The sequence below is a fragment of the Aquarana catesbeiana genome, linkage group LG11, assembly GCF_042186555.1.
Source record: "Aquarana catesbeiana isolate 2022-GZ linkage group LG11, ASM4218655v1, whole genome shotgun sequence".
NCBI classification, from domain to species: Eukaryota; Metazoa; Chordata; class Amphibia; order Anura; family Ranidae; genus Aquarana; species Aquarana catesbeiana.
This window is the reverse complement of record NC_133334.1, coordinates 266025879-266048155: the sequence shown is the minus strand read 5'-3', so window position 1 is coordinate 266048155 and position 22277 is coordinate 266025879.

Genomic DNA, 22277 nt, shown 5'->3' with positions numbered 1-22277 from the left:
TGGTCAGATGAGACCAAAATGTAACTTTTTGGCCTTAAAGCAAAACACTATGTGTGGGGGAAAACTAACACTGCACATCACCCTGAACACACCATCCCCACCGTGAAACATGGTGGTGGCAGCATCATGTTGTGGGGATTCTTTTCTTCACCAGGGACGGGGAAGCTGGTCAGAGTTGATAGGAAGATGGATGGAGCAAAATATAGAGCAATCTTAGAAGAAAACCTGTTAGAGTCTGCAAAAGACTTGAGAATGGGGCGGAGGTTCACCTTCCAGCAGGACAATGACCCTAAACATACATCCAGAGCTACAATGGAATGGTTTAGATCAAAGCATATTCATGTGTTAGAATGGCCCAGTCACAGTCCAGACCTAAATCCTATTGAGAATCTGTGGCAAGACTTGAAAATTGCTGTTCACAGACGCTCTCCATCCAATCTGACAGAGCTTTTGCAAAAAAAAATGGGCAAAAATGTCCCTCTCTAGATGTGCAAAGCTGGTAGAGACATCTCCAAAAAGACTTGCAGCTGTAATTGCAGTGAAAGGGGGTTCTACAAAGTATTGACTCCGGGGGGCTAAATACAAATGTACCCCACACTTTTCACATATTTATTTGTAAACAATTTTGAAAACCATTTATCATTTTCCTTCCACTTCACAATTATGTACCACTTTGTGTTGGTCTATCACATAAAATCCCAATAAAATACATTTACGTTTTTTGTTGTAACATGACAAAATGTGGAAAATTTCAAGGAGATTAATACTTTTTCAAGGCACTGCATGTATGCATATAAGGAACGGACCTTAGACTGTAAGCTATTGTGGCAGGGACTAAATGTATAATACGTAAAAGGCTGCATAAATTGTCAGCACTTTATAAATATCTAAAACCTAGCACTAATAACAACAACAACAAAAAAATAATTAAAAAAGGAAAAGGAAGGACTTGCTTTTTGCAATGCACTGAATGCAAGCCTCACAGGAGGCATCCTCTTCAACATGTTTGAGTAGACAGATGGCTTATCCGCCTGAAAGGCAAACGCAATTTTTACAGAAAAAAAATAAAAAAATCCCAAGAGGTACTAATTGACAAATAATGTTTGTTTGCTTTTCACATCTTCAATAGGAATCACTTTGTCAAGCCAAAATAAAAGCAGCCTCTTTACCAGAAAAACAAAGAACTTTATTAGCCCGCCCCCTTTTATTTGCAGTCTTATCCCCATTCAGGCGGCGGGGCTTTCTGCGGCAGTCAAAGTCAATAGCGGCGAGTTTATTTCTAACAATTGCGGATAAATGTCCAAATAAACGGGAGGGAAAATGGACAGAGACAAGTGGTGTTATTTTCATAAATCATCTAATCTGGCCTGAATTGGAGCTTCTGGCGAGCGCTTTGTTCTGAGGCTTGTGCTTCATTGTTGATGTTCGGAGAGAGGGTGTTGACACCAAGGCACGTCTTGTACTTGTGAATACCAATGAATCGGTTACCGTGGCAACGGAACCTCGTCAACGCCGGTCTCAGAACTTTTCCTTAACTCTCTTTTTTTTTTTTCTTAATTTTTAAAGCGTTTGTAGGAACGACATACGTTGCATGACACAAGAAGAGTCTCTGCGCTTCCAGCATCAAAATAACTGAGACTGAGCAGGTCTGCTAATCCAATAGCGCTCTGAGAAAGTCGATTTTTTTCATTTGAAATAATAATGGCCATTTCTAAGGAGGAAAAAAAAATGACTTTGATGCACTTTTAATCGAGTGTAGAAAAATCACAATTTTTTTTTTTTTTATTTGTAAATTATGGAAAGGTTTCTGTTATGAAAGAGAATCTGTAATATTCTGTTCAGGTGCGCGTTAGTAGGCAACCAACGTAAAGCTGAAATCTAAGCAAATAGCTAAATAGATGAAAAATGAAATAGATAGCCATGGGCTATTTTACCAAAGGATTATAAGGATCTGGTGATCCCATAATGAACAGAAGCCAGCATGCCAAACTAAGGAATCAGATGGTCAAATTTACCAGAGTGCAATTTCGGCAACGCCAACGCCAACGCCAACATTTCAGAGCACCACAGCCCTCGTCACGGATCACCTAAAAGTGGATAGAGTAGGAGATAGTCAGACAGATTGGGGTAGGGAATTCCAAAGGATGGGAGAGGCTCGGAAAAAGTCCTGGAGGTTGAGCATGGGAGGAGATGACAAGGTAACTAGAGAGCAGGAGGTCTTGGGAGCTTGGGACAAGCTTTTCCTGGACGCCGAAGCCCCGGTCCTCCTTTGGAATCAAAGGGGAGGTTCATTACTCTCCGAGGCCTTTTAGGCCTCCCAGTCATCCCCGGACTTTCCTGAAAGTCCCCGCAGAGCGGAAGCGATACACACGTGGCAGTGGCTCAGTACGGGGATCGTGGCTGGTGAGTCGTATCCTGGATTCCTAGTGGTCACCAAAGAAGGAGTTGGAGTCAGGGCTGTCTTTAATATTAATTTGGACCCTGGGCAAAACTTTTCTTGCCCCCTCCCTCCCCAACAATGCAGTTTCGCTCTCCACCTGCTCTGAGACATACAATAAATAGCAGCTAGACTCAAAATCAGTTTACTGAATCAGATCAGGCAGCTATTGCGATTGGTTGATAGAGGTTACAGTGTATCATTACTGCTTACTGACTGGTTGCTAGAGGTTACAGCACACGCTATGGCTCACTGATTAGTTGCTAGAGGTTACAGCACATGATTTCTGCTTGTTGATTGGTTGCTAGAGCTTACTGTGGATACGACCTGAGGGGGGCATGATATACATATCAATGTCGCCGGACACCGCTATTTACATATGAATGCGGCCGCTATTTACATATGAATGCAGGTAATTTACATGTAGACACAGGGTCTGCAGGTGAGTCATCTGTACACAACAATAGGGCAGAGCTGGGCAGCATTAGTAACAGCACTTCACATTGAGATATTGGGACACAGCACAGGACTAAAACCTTGAGGGACGAGGGAATTTAAACCAGGATAGTTGGCAAGTATGAGGCAGCTGCTTTGGGCCCCACAACAATGACAGGGCCCAGGGCAATACCAACTCCACCGCTCAGGTAAATCCAACCCAAAATGCATGCTTGTATAGGTAGAAGTAAACAGCCGCACACCGGAAGAAATTTCATATGCCTTTTATTCGTAGAACAGGATCATGAAATACACAGGGCACCACGGCAAGGGCAGCTGCCCCTTTTGCCCTGCCCTAAAGACGGCCCTGGTTGGAGTACCTCGTCTTTGGAGTTCGATCCACGCCCACTGCATCCACGTCTATGTCTGTTTGATTCACCGCCGCTGGCGTGTGGATCCATTACCCAGGTTAAGAGTACTGAACCCCCCCCCATTCCCAGAAGGCACAATCCCGGGTGTTGTCACAACGGCTGATCGTGTGTGATTTTTTTCTAAGATCATTAGACATCTGCATGAAGCACAGACATCACCCCTAAGACTATTCTTAATGTCTGTCTGTGGCGTCATAATCACATGGACTTACGTAGTTTTATTTATTTTTGGTGTATTGGTACTGTTGATTTGTACTTTTATTGTTTTTCTTTCGTGTTTGTATTATGAACACCATATTTTATACGTACGCCTGCATGGTTTATATTTAAAATACATTCATTTGTACATCACTTGTTCACGCCATTACACTGTATCACATTTTTGCACATAGTGTGGACACCGATTATATGTTAGTATATGATCATTCATGCATCTTCAAATTTTTTTTTTTCCTTTTGCAATAATTTGCGATAATTTGCAATATTTGTATCGTATACGGTTTCATTACCTGCATCTCTATGTACACTATTTTTAGTTATACATAAGGTTATCATTGCACACTAGTGATACAACACTGAATTCATAGATCGCGTTGTCTCCTGATTATTACTAGTATCAGGTGACCGCGATTAAGACAATACTTTTAGCGCTACGCATTTATTCTACATAAGTGTATACTAAGCCTGATAGAATTTCTGGCTACTTCCAAGAGTCATATATATACAGGAAGAATTTCTTAGAACTGGCATTGCCATTCATATCGGGTTTTTCCTTCCACATTATAAAGTGCTTCACAAAGCCTGGATGAATTCTCTGAAATTGTAGCAAGCCGCAGACAGGAGCTGCAAGTAAATATTTTTTACAATTCAACACACTTGGCAACAGCCGCAGCCACATCTAGCATACTCTTAGGAAATTCTGTGTGATGTGAAAATGCTTCACATGGGGAGAGATCCTTTCTAGTAAAGGGATCTGGCTTCTATTGATAAATATTGTTTGCGGAAACAAGAATTTTTACAGCTTATATTTTTTTTATTAATCCCCATTAATATCTTTCCAAGTCACTTCCTCTGAAGAGTGAAGGGAGAGTAAAAAAAAAACAAAAAAAAACCAGGAGCACCACACCAAGAATCCTAAAATGTTTATTCTACTAAAGTCGTTTATCAAGGTTGTAAGGTATAGTCAACGTGTTTCGGGGTGGGGTTAGAGTTGTCACCAGAGCAATAGGTAAAAGGAAATCATCCGATGGGGGCAACTGCCCAAGATGGGAATTTATTTTACCAGGGTTTTTTTCTCAGAGAATAGGTGCAGGTACTCCCATTTAGAGTCACTCCTTGTCTCCACCCCCTACCCACCTTCAAGCACCATCCCTTGGTTCCACCCCCCTACCCACCTCCAAGCACCATCCCTTGGTTCCACCCCCCTACCCACCTCCAAGCACCATCCCTTGGTTCCACTCCTACCCACCTCCGAGCACCATTCCTTGGTTCCACCCCTACCCACCTCCGAGCACCATCCCTTGGTTCCACCCCCCTACCCACCTCCAAGCACCATCCCTTGGTTCCACCCCCCTACCCACCTCCGAGCACCATCCCTTGGTTCCACCCCCCTACCCACCTCCGAGGACCATCCCTTGGTTCCACCCCCCTACCCACCTCCAAGCACCATCCCTTGGTTCCACCCCCTACCCACTGTTATGGAAATGATTAAGAGCTCCAATCGAGCCCAAGGTTATCTGCTGCTGTCTCTAATTTGAAAGTGTTGATATGCATGCATATAAAAGTAAACACTCTGAGACACGCTCAGCTCCGTTACTTCTTACACTTCTAATTTATTCAAGGCGGTGCTAATGTTTTATACACACAAATACGTCATTGCTATGTTAGTCTAATAGGTACATCTCATTGGTTAAGATAGAAAAAGAAAATGGAGAATCTTCATAACGAGGTCTGGCTGATCTTGGTTTTATCTTCAGTTCCGCGTTCTTCTGATGTGTGGGATGTAGGGGGTACCCGCCATCTTGAGAAAATATAGGAACAGAGCAAACCTGTATACTTATATAATGAGTAAGGAGAAAAATATGTATGCACATAAGAAAATAGACATTTTCATATTACTATTATTATTATTTACATCACATTCCTTCACAATCCCCCCTAAAATGACTATTTTCTTTTTTCTGTCCCTAATACTAAAGGTCCCACTTTGGCCTGGCCCTTCTCCTCAGCAACTCTTTTAGGCTGTATATAGAATTGGGCAGCAACTGTTCACTTCCCTCCTCAATACAGCTGGAGAGGTGCAGTCAGGCGCTATCTATCCCTAAAACCCTATAGGATTGTGAGATTATGGACAGGGAGTGACTGTAGAGGAGTGAAGGGTTTGTCATCTTCCATCATAAGGGGGTCCTCTTCTTCTTGGTGGAGAAATGTAGGTGTGTTTATTGTCTACAGCCTTGCTCATTAACTTTTTACAAAAGGTAGAATACAGCATACAATCAGGGCTAAAAGAACCAGGATTATTTATACCCTTACCCGTATCTGGGCGAGCACCTTTTGCCACCCACTCATCCAGCTAAAATATTGGTCCCATGGGTCTGTGATACCTAAGTTCTTCTTCAACTCCAGTGACAGATCTTCTAATTTCTTTATAGCTAGAGTAACCTTACCATTTGGGCCAATATTATCAGGGATGTATGTGCAGCAAGTTCCTGTTTTTTTTTATGATTTTACAAAACACCTCCTTTCCCAGCTAGCACCATGTCTAAGGCCATCAGGTCCTGGAATGTCATGTAGGAAGTGGGGGCTAACTGGTCAGCAATTCGCTGGAGGGCATCTTTAGTGTAATTTACAAATCTCTGTTGGTTATAATATGTGTAGTGTCAGGTCACCTAGAGGCTGGGTGACAGATGCACACCGTTGGGATCAGGAGTGCACCGCAAGGTAGTGGACCCTACGGGTGACTCCTGCGGATTGAACCCTGGGAGGTTCAGGAAGCAGGTCTACAGGATCACTGACACAGATCCCACTGGGAGCTAGAGCATAGATTCCTCAGGGCGCGGAGTCTAAGAGCCAGCAGGTGTTCACCAGAGCCTTTAATGGTAAGGATGGACTGCGCTGCAGTCTGGCTCCAGGTCGCGGCCCCCAGGGTCTCACAGCTCACGCTCACGGTAGACTACAGGAGAAGAGGAAGGAGGCAGCAAGCTGGAACAACAAGGAAAGTAAGGTACAAGCCAAGGTCGGTAACAGGAATCAGATGTAGGAAACACAGCAAGTACACACAGAGGCTAACACACAGTGGTTGATCAGCACTGCTGGCTTGCGGTGCACAGGTTAATATAGGGTTCCCTGATAGGGCCTGGGGTGGGGCCATGCTTAGAGGGGAGGTTACAAAAGCAGTCAGGTGAGGGTCAGCTGGTCTCTAGAGATGAACACATGGAGACAGGTATGCTGATCGACAAACTCTATTGCATAACCATGACATGTAGTTAATCCAATCTACATTCTTGCTGACAGTTTTTATGGGGATCAGAGACTCAAAACCAGCTTTTACCTGGTCCCTGGCTTTAAATTCATCAGGTACCCCCCTTGGGACCCCCATGGCATCTATGTATACATGAGGGTCCAAAGCTTCCGGAGAGAGCTGCTCGCTTCCTCCTCTGACTGTATGCTGGGTCAGTGTATGTATCAGGGGTATCTTTGGTTAGGATATGGGGGCTTTCTATTTTCATCTTTTTTGTCTAATGCACTCTGTGGTTGCCCGCCCCCACAGAAACCACAACTCTGTCCCCAGTAACTGTCTGTGTGGCATACATATATGTCCTTACCGTCAGGGATATCACTGTACCAATGGCATCACCATGAAGGGTCAAACGGACAAGGTACTATGTCACAGTAATCTAAGGTAAAGGTGGTCACATGTGTACCTGAAGAGTTACACCAAAACGTAATTATGTTATCTTTTTTGTGATGGCCACCTCCTGGGCCCCTCCCCCCTAGATCAAACAGAAAAAGGATATGCAGCGCCCGAAAACACGCTCTCCTGCAGTGATAAGCGTGCATTCAGGTGTTCTTCCTGGCCAACTTGACTGAGGTGGCTGTGGTCAGCAAAACTTGGAATGGACAATCATAACTTGGCTCAAGGATCTCCAGACAGTAGTTGGTGTGTTCCTGTATCTAATTCAGGATCTGGAATGGAAGAAAACACCTGGACATGCATTCAAGTTAATTCTCGTGATAATGTGGTTACATAATTAGTCAACACATCAGACTGCAACTGTAACTGTTGTGGAAAGTAACAACCAAGTCTGGGAGCTGAACCAAACAAAATGTCATAAGGGGATAGGGCATGTTTCCCCTGGGGGTGTGTCTGACACTGAACAGGGCAATGGGCCAACTCATGTTAGTCTCTTGGGCCATCTTTAACATCCTGTTTTTAGTGTCCCATTCATCCTTTCTACCTTCCCGCTACTTTGAGGGTGGTATGGGGTGTGTAGTGCCAACTGAACCCCCAGTGCTGCCCAAATCTCTTTAGTAAGGGTTGCTGTTAAGGCTGGGCCCTGATCTCTCAATATCACCTCTGGGACCCCAAATCTACATACTATCTCACTCAGTAGTTTCTTAGCTGTGGTCCTGGCAGTCATGACCACTTCCACTAGGGCGTATTCGAATCTGCCACTTCTTGGTACTTGAGAATGATCAATTTGCATCCTCTGGAATGGGGTATAGGGCTTTTGCCAGGTGCTTCTTCTGTGCTTCTTCTGTGCTTCTTCTGTGCATCCTGGGTTACATTTGGTGCAGATAATGCATGATCTGCAGAAGTTGTCGGTCAGTGGAGTAACTCTTGGTGCAACACTTGTTGATAAGAGAGTTCATAAAAGTCTTTGTCAAGTGGGCAGCTCCATGTGCCCATTGCACCACAGCTGGGTACATACTCCTGGGTAGACAAGGCTTCTTGTTGCACTCGAATAGTCCATTTCTGAGAGTTGCTCCTCTCCGTTTCCAGCTTTCCTTCTTATCCTGACTTGTTGTTTCCTGTAGTTCTTTTAGATAAACTCTGTCCACTGGGAAAGTCTGTAAGGTAAGCACGGGGTGGTCTTCTTCTACCACCCTGCTGTCCACTTCCCGTGGACCACCAGCTGTCTGTTTGGCAGCTGAATTGGCTAGATGATTGCCTCAAGCTTCTTTTGAGTTCATTTTGTCGTGTGCTTTACTCAGAATAGTCACTTGGGTTGGGAGAAGCAAGGCATCAATTTTTCACAGGTGTTCCTGCAGCCGTCAGGAATCCTCTGTCCTAGATAACACCATTATCATGGGCAATGCTGAAAGCATATCTTGAGTCCATATGAATGTTAGCTCTTTTTCCCTCTGCCCATTTACATGCTGTAGTAAGTGCTTACAGCTCTGCCTCCTGTGCAGACATCACCGGTGGTAAGGCTTCAGCTTGTAGAACAATGTTTTCAGTGGTGACCGCGTGTCCTGTGTGGTCATGGGGTGACAAGTCAAGACTCTACTCCTCCTCCTCCTTTCCCCCCTCGAGAAGTGGAAGAAGGGTGGTAGGGTTCAGTGTTTGACAACTTAATAGAGTAATGCTGTCCAGTAGGAGGGAACACAGGAGTCTCAAGTGTCTGGTAGTGGACAAATGTTTCGACTGGATCTTGGTTGAATATGGCAACAACGTCATGGGGGGCAAGCACAACGAGGCAGTGTCCGAGGACCAAGTTCAAAGTTTTGTCAAGCAAGGCTTGTGTAGCAAATCCAGCTCGCAGACACAATAGGCCTCCTCTTGCTACCGCATCCAGCCGACAGGAATAATATCCTATGGGGCGTAGGCTGATGCCGTGTGATTGGGTGAGTACACCTGCAGCATGTCCCAGACGTTCGGATACAAAGAGCTTGAGCGTTTTGCCGTAGGCTGGGAGCCCTAGCGCCTGAGATGGCACACTTGAGGGCCTCAAACTTAGATATTTCTTCAGGAGACATCTGGAAGGGTCTGATTGCAGAGCATCAGTAGGAAGGCTTCTGGAATCCATGCTCTGCACTAGGAAATTAGTCCAAGGAAAATGACAGGTGTTGAGCACCACTGCATTTTGGGCTTTGAGGCTCTGCAGCCCTGGTTGGCAAGATAGCACAACAGGCTTTCTGAGGTGACTTCAACAGGGGGTAAGTCAGCTGCACAAAGGAGAAGGTCATCAACATGTTGGAAGAGAATCACTTCCGGGTGTTCCTCCTGTCATGTGTCAAGGATGATAGCCATAGCTTTTGCAAACTGGCTTGGAAAGTTCTGTGCCCCTTGTGGCACAACTATTTAGGTATGTTGCCGTTTCTTTCCGTGGATGAATGCAAAAAGGTACCAGCAGGAGGGGTGAGGGTGGACACTGAAGAAAACGTTTGTAAGGTCCACCTCTGTGAGGTACTTTGCAGTCAAAGGCATCCACAGCAGGTACCTGGTTCTCCTTTAGGATTCTCTTCTTGGGGTTATTGTGGTTTCCGGGGCAATGAAGCGCCCTCTTTTAGCTTGACTGAAACTGGTGGCACCTTTAAGTGACCGTTGTCTTCCGGTCCTGTGGACCATAGGCACGCAGGGATTCTGTCAAGTACTTCCTGCAGTATTGACCTTGAAGTTTTTGCTTCATTAAGTGTCATCAGGAGAGGCAGAGAACACAAAGCAGATGAGTCTTCTAAAGATAGGGGAGTATGTAACTTCATCCCCCCTTCAGGCGTGTCCTGATTGAGGCCTGTAGTCTGGACAACGCATCAGCTCCTAGTAGATTCAAGGGACATGTAGAGGACACCACAAATCTGGCAAGCAAATCAGGAAATGTCCCCACTTGGAGTGGCTCTACAAATGGACTGGAGCGGAGCACCCCATCCACTCCCACGCAGGAAACGTGTGTGTCTCTTTTCATAGAGGGAGAAACTCAGATCATCAAAGGCCTGTACGAGTTTAGTATGATACTTCTTCAGACTCCCCTTTATCTTGGGTAATATCTTGGATTGTGGTCTTCTGATCCGTTAACTTCTCCTTTGCCCAGTCGTGGAGTTGTGCACAGAACTCCACGCCTGAGGTGTAGGAAGTGGCACTTGTCAGGCTGGCATCATTGAAGGCCGTCTGCATGACTGGCCAAAAGACATATCCTGCTTTGATTTGGCATAGGCTGATCAAGTCTCTCCAGGCAGCTGAGTAAGTTTCTTGTATCTGCACTATCCTGTGGTAGAAGGGAATTGGCTGCTTCTCTGGGTCAGGCAGACTTGTCACTAAGGCCTCTGCTTGTGATGGAGTAAAAGCGACATACATCACTGGTGCCCCTTCTGGTAACCGAGACTGTTGTTGGGGCGGGGGCTGGCAAGAGGCACTGTTCCTTACGGTTGCCAGCATGTGTTTGAGATACTCTCGGAACTGAGAGACTGGAGCCGGATTGGGGGTTAAATCAGTGGGTGGCTTTGCTGCCTGCTGTTGGGCTTCCCACTCAGATGCTTCTTCATCATTAACATATCCGGCCTGGGAATGTGATGCTCCCGTATTGGGGAAGACAGGTGTGTGGTATGAACCATCTTGGTTTAAAACAGGGAGGGCTGGGTACAGGCTGTTTAAGCTTACTGGGTGTACCAAGATGGCCGCCGGCAGGAAGTGCACTGGGCTGGGTAGAAAGTGAAGGCATGGGTGCACTAAGATGGCCGCCGGGCTGAGTTGTCACAGTGGGTTGTGCTTGGGTGGTGAGAAAGGAGTGGTTGTTAGACGGAGGGCAGTGCTGTCCCTCCCCTCCTTTGTTTCAAGTTCCAACATATCATCAGCTCTGTGATACACATACATAATACAATCGCCATCTTTCTTAACTTCCTTTATCCAATTTTCTTTATCACACAGGATTTTTCTCCCTGTTTCTTCAGCAACATAACTTTCGCCACTTCTTTCAACTTTGTTAACTATTTCAACATCTTTTCTCTCCTTCTTTACAATATCACTTTCTTTACAATCTCACTTTCTTTACAATATCACTTTCTGTTTCTCGGCTAACGGCTTGAGAGGAGAATACATACAACCAAGGGGTTAATATTTTTCTCAGCGTTCTTTATCAAAAATTCCTTCGGTGGGGGCACATACTGCGCTCCTAGCTTCTACTGTTTGCTATAACCCTGTAATGTACAGTTAATCTCAGAACAAGAACAAACATGTCAGGGGTAGTGAGGAGCAATGGCCCGCGACCCAACAGATCCCCCGGGCAGCCCCCCCCAGGACCTTAACCAGTCCCCAACCCCTCTCGTGTATAGCAAACAGTAAACCACAAATACACTCACGACAGGACATTACACCTGCCACTCTTCGAACTGCAAAATTTCAGCAGGCTAAGATAACCACAAGGGCAGACCACCCTGCAAAAATGAACCCGTTTATAGACTTTTTTTTTCCAGCTCTACACCAAGAGGCCGACAACTCTTCTTGGGGTGAGACTTCTGTAACACTTTCAGACTGCAAAACCAGCAGCTGAGATAACCCTCAAAGGTTCGTCGAACCCAGAGTAACCCGTCTTATAAACGCTTGCTACAAGGGAAACCATCTCATACCAGAGGCCGAAAGCTCATCTGGAGATGAGACCACACATTCACACATGTAGCACTTTTAGACTGCTGAGTTTCGTAGCCCAAAGAATGGCAGACAGTGAACAAATACAGTCAGCAGAAACCCATTGACAGGTTCGTTAAAACAACCTCAGGCGAGGAAATACCTGCCTCTAAGATAGTCTCAGCATACCGACAGAATCCAGCCGTCAACCGAAAGATAAGAGAGTCGTACAGTGGTAAGAATATAAATCAAACTTACCGGTACTGTTAGGGCTGCGCAAACCCCACTCTCATCAATCAGTTAACGCCCGAATGCTTATCACGGTATAGCTTCGACTGTAGCCTGAGGTCCCGGGTTTCGGCACCATCTGTTATGGAAATGATTAAGAGCTCCAATCGAGCCCAAGGTTATCTGCTGCTGTCTCTAATTTGAAAGTGTTGATATGCATGCATATAAAAGTAAACACTCTGAGACACGCTCAGCTCCGTTACTTCTTACACTTCTAATTTATTTAAGGCGGTGCTAATGTTTTATACACACAAATACGTCATTGCTATGTTAGTCTAATAGGTACATCTCATTGGTTAAGATAGAAAAAGAAAATGGAGAATCTTCATAACGAGGTCTGGCTGATCTTGGTTTTATCTTCAGTTCCGCGTTCTTCTAATGTGTGGGATGTAGGGGGTACCCGCCATCTTGAGAAAATATAGGAACAGAGCAAACCTGTATACTTATATAATGAGTAAGGAGAAAAATATGTATGCACATAAGAAAATAGACATTTTCAGATTACTATTATTATTATTTACATCACATTCCTTCACACCACCTCCGAGGTTCGTCCCTTGGTTTCATCTTCCTGTACCACCCCTTTTAGAGAATACAGGACCAAGTATAATTTTGTGGTGCTAAGTCATTTGTATGGAATTTGATAATGCTAACAAGAAAAACCATAAAAAAGATCCCCTGTGGCCAACAATAGTCTCCCCCCCCCCCCCAAAAAAAAATAGATCTCCCAGCAACAATAGATCTCTCACTGCAACAACAGATTCCCCCAGCAGCAATACACTCACCAGCCCCTTTATTAGGTACACCTGTTCAATTGCAATCCAATTGCCATCTCTTGGGTTTACAGAGAATGGTCCAAAAAAGAGAAAATATCCAGTGAGTGGCCGTTGTGTGGAGGAAAATGCCTTGTCGATGTCAAAGGAGAATTGGCAGATTGCTTCGAGATGATAGAAAGGCAACAGTAACTCAAATAACCACTCGTTACACCCAAGGTATGCAGAATTCCATCTCTGAATGCACAACACATCCAACCTTGAAGCAGATGGTCTACAGCAGGAAAAGACCACACCGGGTGCCACTCCTGTCAGCTAAGAACAGGAAACTGAGGCTACAATTCGCACAGGCTCACCAAAATTGGACAATAGAAGATTGCAAAAATGTTGTCTGGTCTGATGAGTTTCGATTTCAGCTACGACATTCAGATGGTGGGGTCAGAATTTGATGTAAACAACATGAAAGCATGGATCCATCCTGCCTTGTATCACCGGTTCAGGCTGGTGGTGGTGGTGTAATGGTGTGGGGGGATATTTTCTTGGCACACTTTGGACCCCTTAGTACCAATTGAACATCGTTTAAACGCCACGACCTACCTGAGTATTGTTGCTGACCATGTCCATCCCTTTATGACTACAGTGTCCCCATCTTCTGATGGCTCCTTCCAGCAGGATAATGCACCATGTCACAAAGCTCCAATCATCTCACCATTGGACAATGAGGTCACTGTACTCCAATGGCCTCCACACTCACCAGATCTCAATCCAATAGAGCACTTTTGGGATGTGGTGGAACAGGAGATGCGCATCATGAATGTGCAGCCGACAAGTCTGCATCAACTGCGTGATGTTATCATGTCACTATGGACCAAAATCTAGGAGGAATATTTCCAACACCTCGTTGAAGCTATGCCACAAAGAATGAAGGCAGTTCTAAAGGCAAAAGGGGGCCCAACCCGGTACTAGCAAGGTATACCTTATAAAGTGGCCAGTGAGTGTAGATCTTCTCATCAGCAATAGGCACCCCCTCAACAAAATACTGTACCTCCCCCCAGAAACAATAGATCCCTCCCAGCAACAATTGACCTCCCCCCAGCAACATTACATCCCCACCAGCAACCAAAGATCCTCTCAGGAGCAATAGACCCCACCCCACCCTGAGCAACAATAGACCCCCCCCCCCCCAGCAACATTAGATCCCCACCAGGGACAAAAGATCCCCTAGCAGATTGCATGAAAAGACCCTCAGGCACCCCTTGCCATTACATACAATCAGTGCTGGAGGTGCCGGGACTGTGTTCCCCCGAGTTCCCACTGGAAAAAAAAAGCCCTGCATCTTATCTTGGAGAGATTTCATCTCATCTCCTGTTGTGTCTCAGAGACAGGGAAAAAAGGAAAATCTCCCCAGTGGGACACAGACAGCAAGAACAAAAAAAGATAGGGAAGCTAAAGGCTAAGGCTAAGCTCAGCCATTGCTACTACAGGGAGAGGGGGCTTTAAATGATGCTGGGGCCAAGCGTTCAACATGTATTCCATTCTAGCTTCTAGGCATGATGGGGCTGATTTTTTGCAATGGAAGTTTTTCAGCCAGGCTCTGGGGGTTGCCACTCATGGCTTACAGCTATGGCATTTAACCTACTGGGGCTCCTTGAACACATAGCCAATTTTTTTCAAAAGGTGAACATAGCCATTAATCCTTCCTTAGTCTATCCCAGGGGTCTCCAAACTTTCAAAGCAAAGGGCTAATTTAATGTCCTTTAGGCTTCAGGTGGGCCAGACTGTGGTCAGTGGGAGAAGAAATTTCCCCAACATCAGTGCCCCATCATTGGTTTCTAAGGGGAGGAATAATGCCCCATTGTTTATATCAAAGAGAAGAATGGCGCCCCATTGATGGTGTCAGTAGGGGGAATGGTGCTCCATCACTGGTGTTAGTTGGTTGAATAGTGCACCCAAGGGCCAGATAAAGGGAAGCAAAGGGCCACACCTGGCCCCTAGGGCCACGGTTTGGAGACCACTGGTCTGTACATAACAAAATAAACAAGTTTTGGCTTTTCATTAACTTTTTTAATTATTTTCCTTAATTTTTTGCCTTCCTTGGTCCCATTCAAGTAAACTGCATTGGATTCTTTAAAACACAGTAAAAACACTTGTAAACACGCACGGCAACATATGTTGTGCAAGTTGCATGCATTATGGGGAGGACAAGTCCCAACTATGCAACCTTTGTTCATAAGCCTTTCAGTCATTGTGTCCTTCAGGTATGCCATTGATGTGCTGTCTACAATCATGTGATCAAGACAGGTCTGATGGATAGGTGTCCATGTGGGTGTTCAATAATGACAGAAGCTCTGCTTTAGACCATCTATTTTACCTCTACGTGATTGAACCTGGCTGTGAGGAAGAGATAGCACACTAAGCTGTCTGTGTGGGTGAAGATTAGCAGGTCATGTCTCCTCTAGCTGCATCTTATATAGAGAAAATGTATGTCTTCCTCTATCCAGATAAAATCCTGGTGGGGTAAAGTCACTGTAATCCTTCTCCACACACCGCCATGTACTGCTAAGTGAAAAAAAATGTCTTCATTACATTTGGACAAAGGGATCCTTAGCCTGATATTGCCGGAGATACTCAGAGGTCTTCATGTCCTCCAGGACAGAGGTGTCCAACTTCTGCCCATGAGTCAACCACCAATACACGTATTTTGGTTCTTTTTTATAGTCACATACGTATACTATATTACCAAAAGTATTGCGACGCCTGCCTTTACACACACATGAACTTTAATGGCCTTCCAGTCTTAGTCCGTAGGGTTCAATATTGAGTTGGCCCACCCTTTGCAGCTATAACAGCTTCAGCTCTTCTGGGAAGGCCGTCCACAAGGTTTAGGAGTGTGTCTATGGGAATGTTTGACCAATCTTCCAGAAGCGCATTTGTGAGGTCAGGCACTGATGTTGGACAAGAAAGCCTGGCTCGCAGTCTCCGCTCTAATTCATCTCAAAGGCGTTCTATCGGGTTGAGGTCAGGACTTTGTGCAGGCCAGTCAAGTTCCTCCACCCCAAACTCGCTCACCCATGTCTTTGTGGACACACTTCAAAGACATGCTGGTAGGTTAATTGGCCCCAGTATGTATGTAAGTTAGGGACCTTAATTTGTAAGCTCCTTGAGGGCAGGGACTGATATGAATGTAATATATATATATATATATATATATATATATATATATATATATATATATATATGTGTGTGTGTGTAAAGCTCTGCGTAAATTGATGGCACTATACAAGTACCTGAAATAACTAATGACAAGGATGGAAAAATTTTATTGGTTCCAATTTCCAAATGTTGAATTTGCTCTCAGCCAAGAAAAACCTTAATGTGGACCTTTACTGCATCTGAGCACCACAAAACAAAAACGCAATTTAAATAAAAAAATAAATAAAAATAAAACTAAAGGCAAAACTTTTTTTTTTTAGTTTTGGATAGAGTGAAAAGGGATTAGAACACCCACCATCAGTTTTTATTGCTGCCTGTGCCCCCTGTTAAGGAGATTCACCCTCTCTATTTGTCCTGTTTACCATTATCACTGAAAGTAAAAGTAAAAGAAAACCCAAATTTTTGGTTGTCCCCAGAAAAGTAACAGAGGAAATATTCCAATGGGGACACTAGTTCTGGTGACCTTGGGGCCCCCAAGGAAGTCCCTTCATTTTCAGGGATCTCCTCTCACTTCCAGTTAGGCCGTGGGACAGAAAGTGAAGGGAAATCTCCGCAATGGGACACAGATGGTGAAAAAAAAATCTGACAGGGGTTATAATCCTCCTTTGCTCTAGTCACAAAAGTTTTGCCTATAGCTCTAATTTAATTCATTTTTAACATTCAAAGCAAACTTCCCTATCCATCCATGTCTCCATTGTTGAGAAATCACTTTGAAAAACACCCTGTCAGGGCTGGGCTCAGCACTTCCTTCTCTGAGCTGGCCGCTCAGCTGTCGACTAATTGCCAGCTCCTATCTCTCCACAGTTATTCAGCTGTTGATGATATCCTGCTTGTCAGTCCTGCCTACTTAAGCCGTCCAGTCCAGAGGATCTCTGCCTTCCCCTTGGTCAACATCCCAGAAACTCCTCCTGCGATCCTGTTCAAGACTTGCTTTGCTGACATCCCTTCTGGCTCCAGATCCTGCTTGCTGTTCCTCTACATTGATCTCTGACTTCTGGCTTGGTTGACTATCCGTTCCGGTTACTGAACTTTGGCTATGTTTTGACTACGTTTGTTCTTTTTACTTTTATTATTAAACAAGTGTGATTTAACTGTACTTCTGTCTTGGCCTGATTTCATGGTTTCTGACACACCCCCCTAGTATTTCTGGCCCGTACTTCCTGAAATCCATCTGCCCTTAGCTCTGACATGAAAGCAGGAGGGTGTGCTTAACTGAGAAAACCCCTCGTCCTCTCCTGAAGACTCCTGGGATGAATGACATCATTTGCCTAGGCATGGAAACCAGGAAGTAAATGAAGAAATGTAAAAAAAAAAAAGTTAAAACAAGTAAATACTATATACTTTCCTATCTTTTTTCTAATGCTTACAGCATTAGGATTAAGAATAGTCAAGTTGATTGAGAGAGTAAAGTTCCACTTTAACTGGTCTTATATGCATGCACTTGTCAAATCTTTCTACAAAAAGTGAGACACTGACATGGTCCACTTCTAAATCTCAACTTAACCTAATAACTCTCAACTAAATTCCTAGCCTTGGCTGTCAACCCAACTCCTAACCCTCAGCCTAATCCTTAACACTGACCCTAATTGAACTAACTGCAGTGCTAAACCCCTAGCTTTCAAACTAATTTCTAGCCCTGGATTTCAGCCTCACACCCAACCCTCAACCCAATTTTTCTTACCAACCTTAGCTCTCAACCTAATCCCAATACTAAACTTCTCCCTAACCCCTAACCCTCATTCTATTCCCAAATACCATTATTACCTTGGCACAAAAATGTCCTTAAAAACTTGTATGTTGCATTATTTTACAGAAAAATGCTGCCTCTGAAATACGAAGTGCTAAGTAAATGGACACCAAAATCTCTGTGTGTTGAAGACATCTCAGCCATGACCTACAAGATGTTGTTTGTTCTTTAACTGTATAAATTACCACTCTGATGGGACTGAGATCTTCTCCATACTGACAACTCCATTACACAAGCTGTCTTTATTATAAGTCTAATCATTTCCCTCTCCTGCTAATCAATTTTAAGAGAAGGCATATCTACTACAGGTGTGATTTCAGGTTCTTGATTATGTTTGGCAAATCAATATGAAAAAAAAATGTTTCAAGTAAGTGCATAAGTACTTTACAAAATTCTAAGGAGTTCTTTGAGAACTGTTCTGTGATTTAACATTTTTGGACAGCAAAATTAAAAAAAAAAATCATGCTAATATGCATTTTTTTCATTGCAAGGTCTGCTTCATGAGCCTTCATCAATACCCTTAGAGCAAACCTTATGTTGATATATCAACCAGCTGTAGTATCTTCACTTCACTAAAAATGTTACCAGAGACCCATAAGTCATATCACAAGGAATAAAAAAAAAAATATATATATATATATATATATATATATATATATATATATATATATATATATATATATATATATAAATACCTTTTCTCATCAGCAGTATATAGCAGACTTGTGACCTATATTAGTTCCTATTAAAGCTTGTAGGAGGAGTTTTCATTTCCCCCACCATTGTCCTATCAGGCTTCAAGACCCCAGATCCCCTGTCTGGACAGTGCTGATTGGCCCTGTGCTGATCACATGCACTCTCCCAAGAAAAACAAAAAACAACTCTCTAACAATACACACCAAACTAAGCATGTGCAGCCTGACTCCAGACTATGTGTCTTATCCGGACTTGTCCATGGGGACAGTGCAGGAGGGGGAGGATCGGTGCATACACGATCAAACAGCCTTCTTACACAATGCAGAGGATTAACCCCTTAGGTTCCACAGGGAGTATAACAAGCATGCTATTCTGCATATACTGACTGATGTGGGTACTGTTGTGGGTATATAGCAGTCTTGCGACTTCTAGTGTCTGGTTAAAGCTTGCAAGTGGAGTTTTCATTCTCCTCTGACTGTCCTATGACCCTGCAGGACCCCTGACCCTTTGTCTGGACAGTGCTGATTGGCCCTGTGCCGAGCACATGCACTCTTCCAAGAAAAAAAAATACTCTCTACTCTCTAGTATCACACACCAAACTGAGCATGTGGATAGTGGAAGAAGAGGGGGATCAGAGAAGACAGGATCAAACAGCCTTTTTACACAATGCGAAGGATTACCCCCTTAGGTTCCACAGTGAGTATAACACAGTGAGCTTTACTGCATATACAAACTGATTTTACACTTTAAGTCACAGCCTGTGAAACCCTGAACAGACCAAACCAAGCAATCTCTGCTCCATTAATTACACAAGGAAGCAAAAACAAAATTTACCTAGTAGAGAAACTAGGGGGGGGGGGGGGTGCTGTATCTGTTACTTATCTAAGTTTGTTTGTGGGCAGAGGACTAACCACTGGTCTTTTGCTGCAGGTGGCCTGGCCTCTGTGTGAGGAGTGATGAAATGGTGGTATACCATTGGGTCACTTCTCCAGTTCTTCCTGGTTTTTACAATCAATTTCAATGAAGTGGTCAGATGACCAATGCGTTGATGTTGACACTAGAGGGAACCCAATATTTGGACTACTGTCAGGAAGGGCACGGCAGCAATCAAGATGGCAGCCACAGAAGTTCCTCTGTTCTGCATGTCCCACTGAGAAGGGCTGCGTGGGCATGTTTGCACGCACCTATACACACGCGCACACGCTTGCAAACTAGTGCCGCATGGAATGCCAACTGTTTTGTCTATCAGGGGCCTCGAGTCAGAGGTGTAAGAGAGGCCTCCCTCTGCATATCAGACTCCACCACCAGATACGTGACAACTACTGTGTCTTCTGCTCTGGGCTTCTGGCACCATCTTGGGGGAGCCTGGGTCTAGCTTTTGACAAAGTTCTTATGAGACTTCTGTGACCATTTTGAGATGAAGATGTGCTATAAATAGGATGATCTGCATCCCCAAGGGCCCCTAGAGTGTAACGTTTAAGGGACAGGAACCAGTTTGGCATGGACAGATAGGGACTGGATTCTGCATTGCCCTGCAGGCAGAATGGGTGGGGAGTGAGGAGGATCAGATCCGGCATCCCCAAAATCAACATCCCCATGGGTAACTCAGTGGGCAAGGAGCACCACCCTGCGGAAAGTTGTTGCTAGAATTTGGAGTTTAAAGGAGGCATCTTCTGGTCATTCCCATCACTTTGTAAAAATTCTGTATTTGAAGGTCGAACTTTTGGCACCTTGACTGTCTGTAAGGTTGAACTGGAAAGCTTTTTTATTTTATATTTTGTATATTCTGAATTTCTGGATAAAAAGTTGTCGGAAAAAGAACTGTCAGTGTGCTCTTCCTTTACTGCCCGGATAGTATATCCCACTATGCCATATCTATGTCCCTCGCTGGTGGCGCTTTCGGCTTTGGTGATTGGTCATTCTATATCTTCTGCAACTGGTTGTCTCTTTGTGATTTAATCACACTGTGTAGTGCATGGCAGGACTCCCCATGGATGATAATAAACAGGAATTACCGTATATACTCGAGTATAAGCCGAGTTTTTCAGCACATTTTTTTGTGCTGAAAGTACCCCCCTCGGCTTATACTCGAGTCAAGCACTTTTCTGCAGCAAAAAATTTCATTTTCTGAACTGACTTTGGGGCCCGAGGTGCTAGGAACCCCAAATTTGGTGTGCAAACCCAGTGGAACGGGTACCACAACATATCCAAAGCTGGGGTTCCTAGCACCAAGTTACCCCGAGATACGGGGCCCCAAAGTCAGTTTGGGAAATGTCATTCTCTGCTGCAGAAAAGTGCTTGACATTTTCTGAACCGATTTTTGGGGCCCTGTATCTCAGGGCCACTTGGTGCTAGGAACCCCAGCTTCGGATATACTGTGGAGCTATTTCCACTGGGTTTGCACACCAAATTTGGGGTTCCTAGCACCAGGTGGCCCTGAGATACGGGGCCCCAAATTCAGTTTGGAAAATGTCATTCTCTGCTGCAGAAAAGTGCTTGACATTTTCTGAACTGATTTTTGGGGCCCTGTATCTCAGGGCAACTTGGTGCTAGGAACCCCAGCTTTGGATATATTGTGATGCTAGTTCCACTGGGTTTGCACTCTAAATTTGGGGTGCCTAGCACTAAGTGGCCCCGAGATACGGGGCCCCAAAATCGGTCAACTGTGTCCATCTGCAGCAATGTCATTTCGGGACCCTTTGGGTCCAGAGACCCCAAATTTTGGCTGCAATTAGGGGGCATCTAGGAACCCTTAACTACCGAGTTTGAAGTTCAGGGGACCTATGGCTGCAGATGGGCACAGTGAGGCATGCAAATGGGCACAGTGAGGCTGCAAATGGGCATTGTTGACCCTCTTTTCCACTTACAGTAGCTGCTGCATTTCTCACCCTCGTCTTATACTCGGGTCAATAAGTTTTCCCAGTTTTTTGTGGTAAATTAGGTGCCTCTGCTTATATTCGGGTCGGCTTATACTCGAGTATACACGGTACACTAACTGGCTACTGTCAATGACACCAGGGTCTCAGGACTAGGAACATAGAGTAAATAGGTGTGCGCTCCTAGTTCTTAAATTATCATTCTCGGAGTACATTATTGAGAACATTAATCTACAGTGTGAAGGTTGTGATGTGATTAAAATAAACTTGTCATGGGAGAAACATGAAGGGTGTCATTGCTAAACTCTCCTGAAAATGCTGCTTGTCTGGCTGCCACACTGATCCCTTTGCTTTAGTTTTTAGAACTGCAAAATAAAGCAAATAAGGAGTTTCTCTGATTTGCCTACTTTCCGCACAAGGGGCGAGTTTACATTTCCCCAGAATTTTGACAAAATTGGGAATATAAAAATAGGACGTTAGCTAAATTTCCCATCACATTTTACATCAAAATGAATTCATCTGAAACCACTCCGCACATTCCTACTTCGCGTTTGTTCTGAGGCAGTGGCCTATGAGTACCAAAGGCAGTGGATCCGCGTTAAACAATCAGCCAGCTAGAATTTTCAGAAGTAGGTAAATAATAGTGACCCCCCCTAATTTCTCTCATGATAGGTTTATAAGGGTAGGGCGATGGGGTGGTCGTCACATCCTCCATCTTTCTCTCCTCGTTGGGCACCAATTGTGTGTCACATAGAAAACCTACCCCCGGGTGGGTTCTTCTGGACTATGCTATAGCACTTTGTATAGGGTCACTGCTGTAC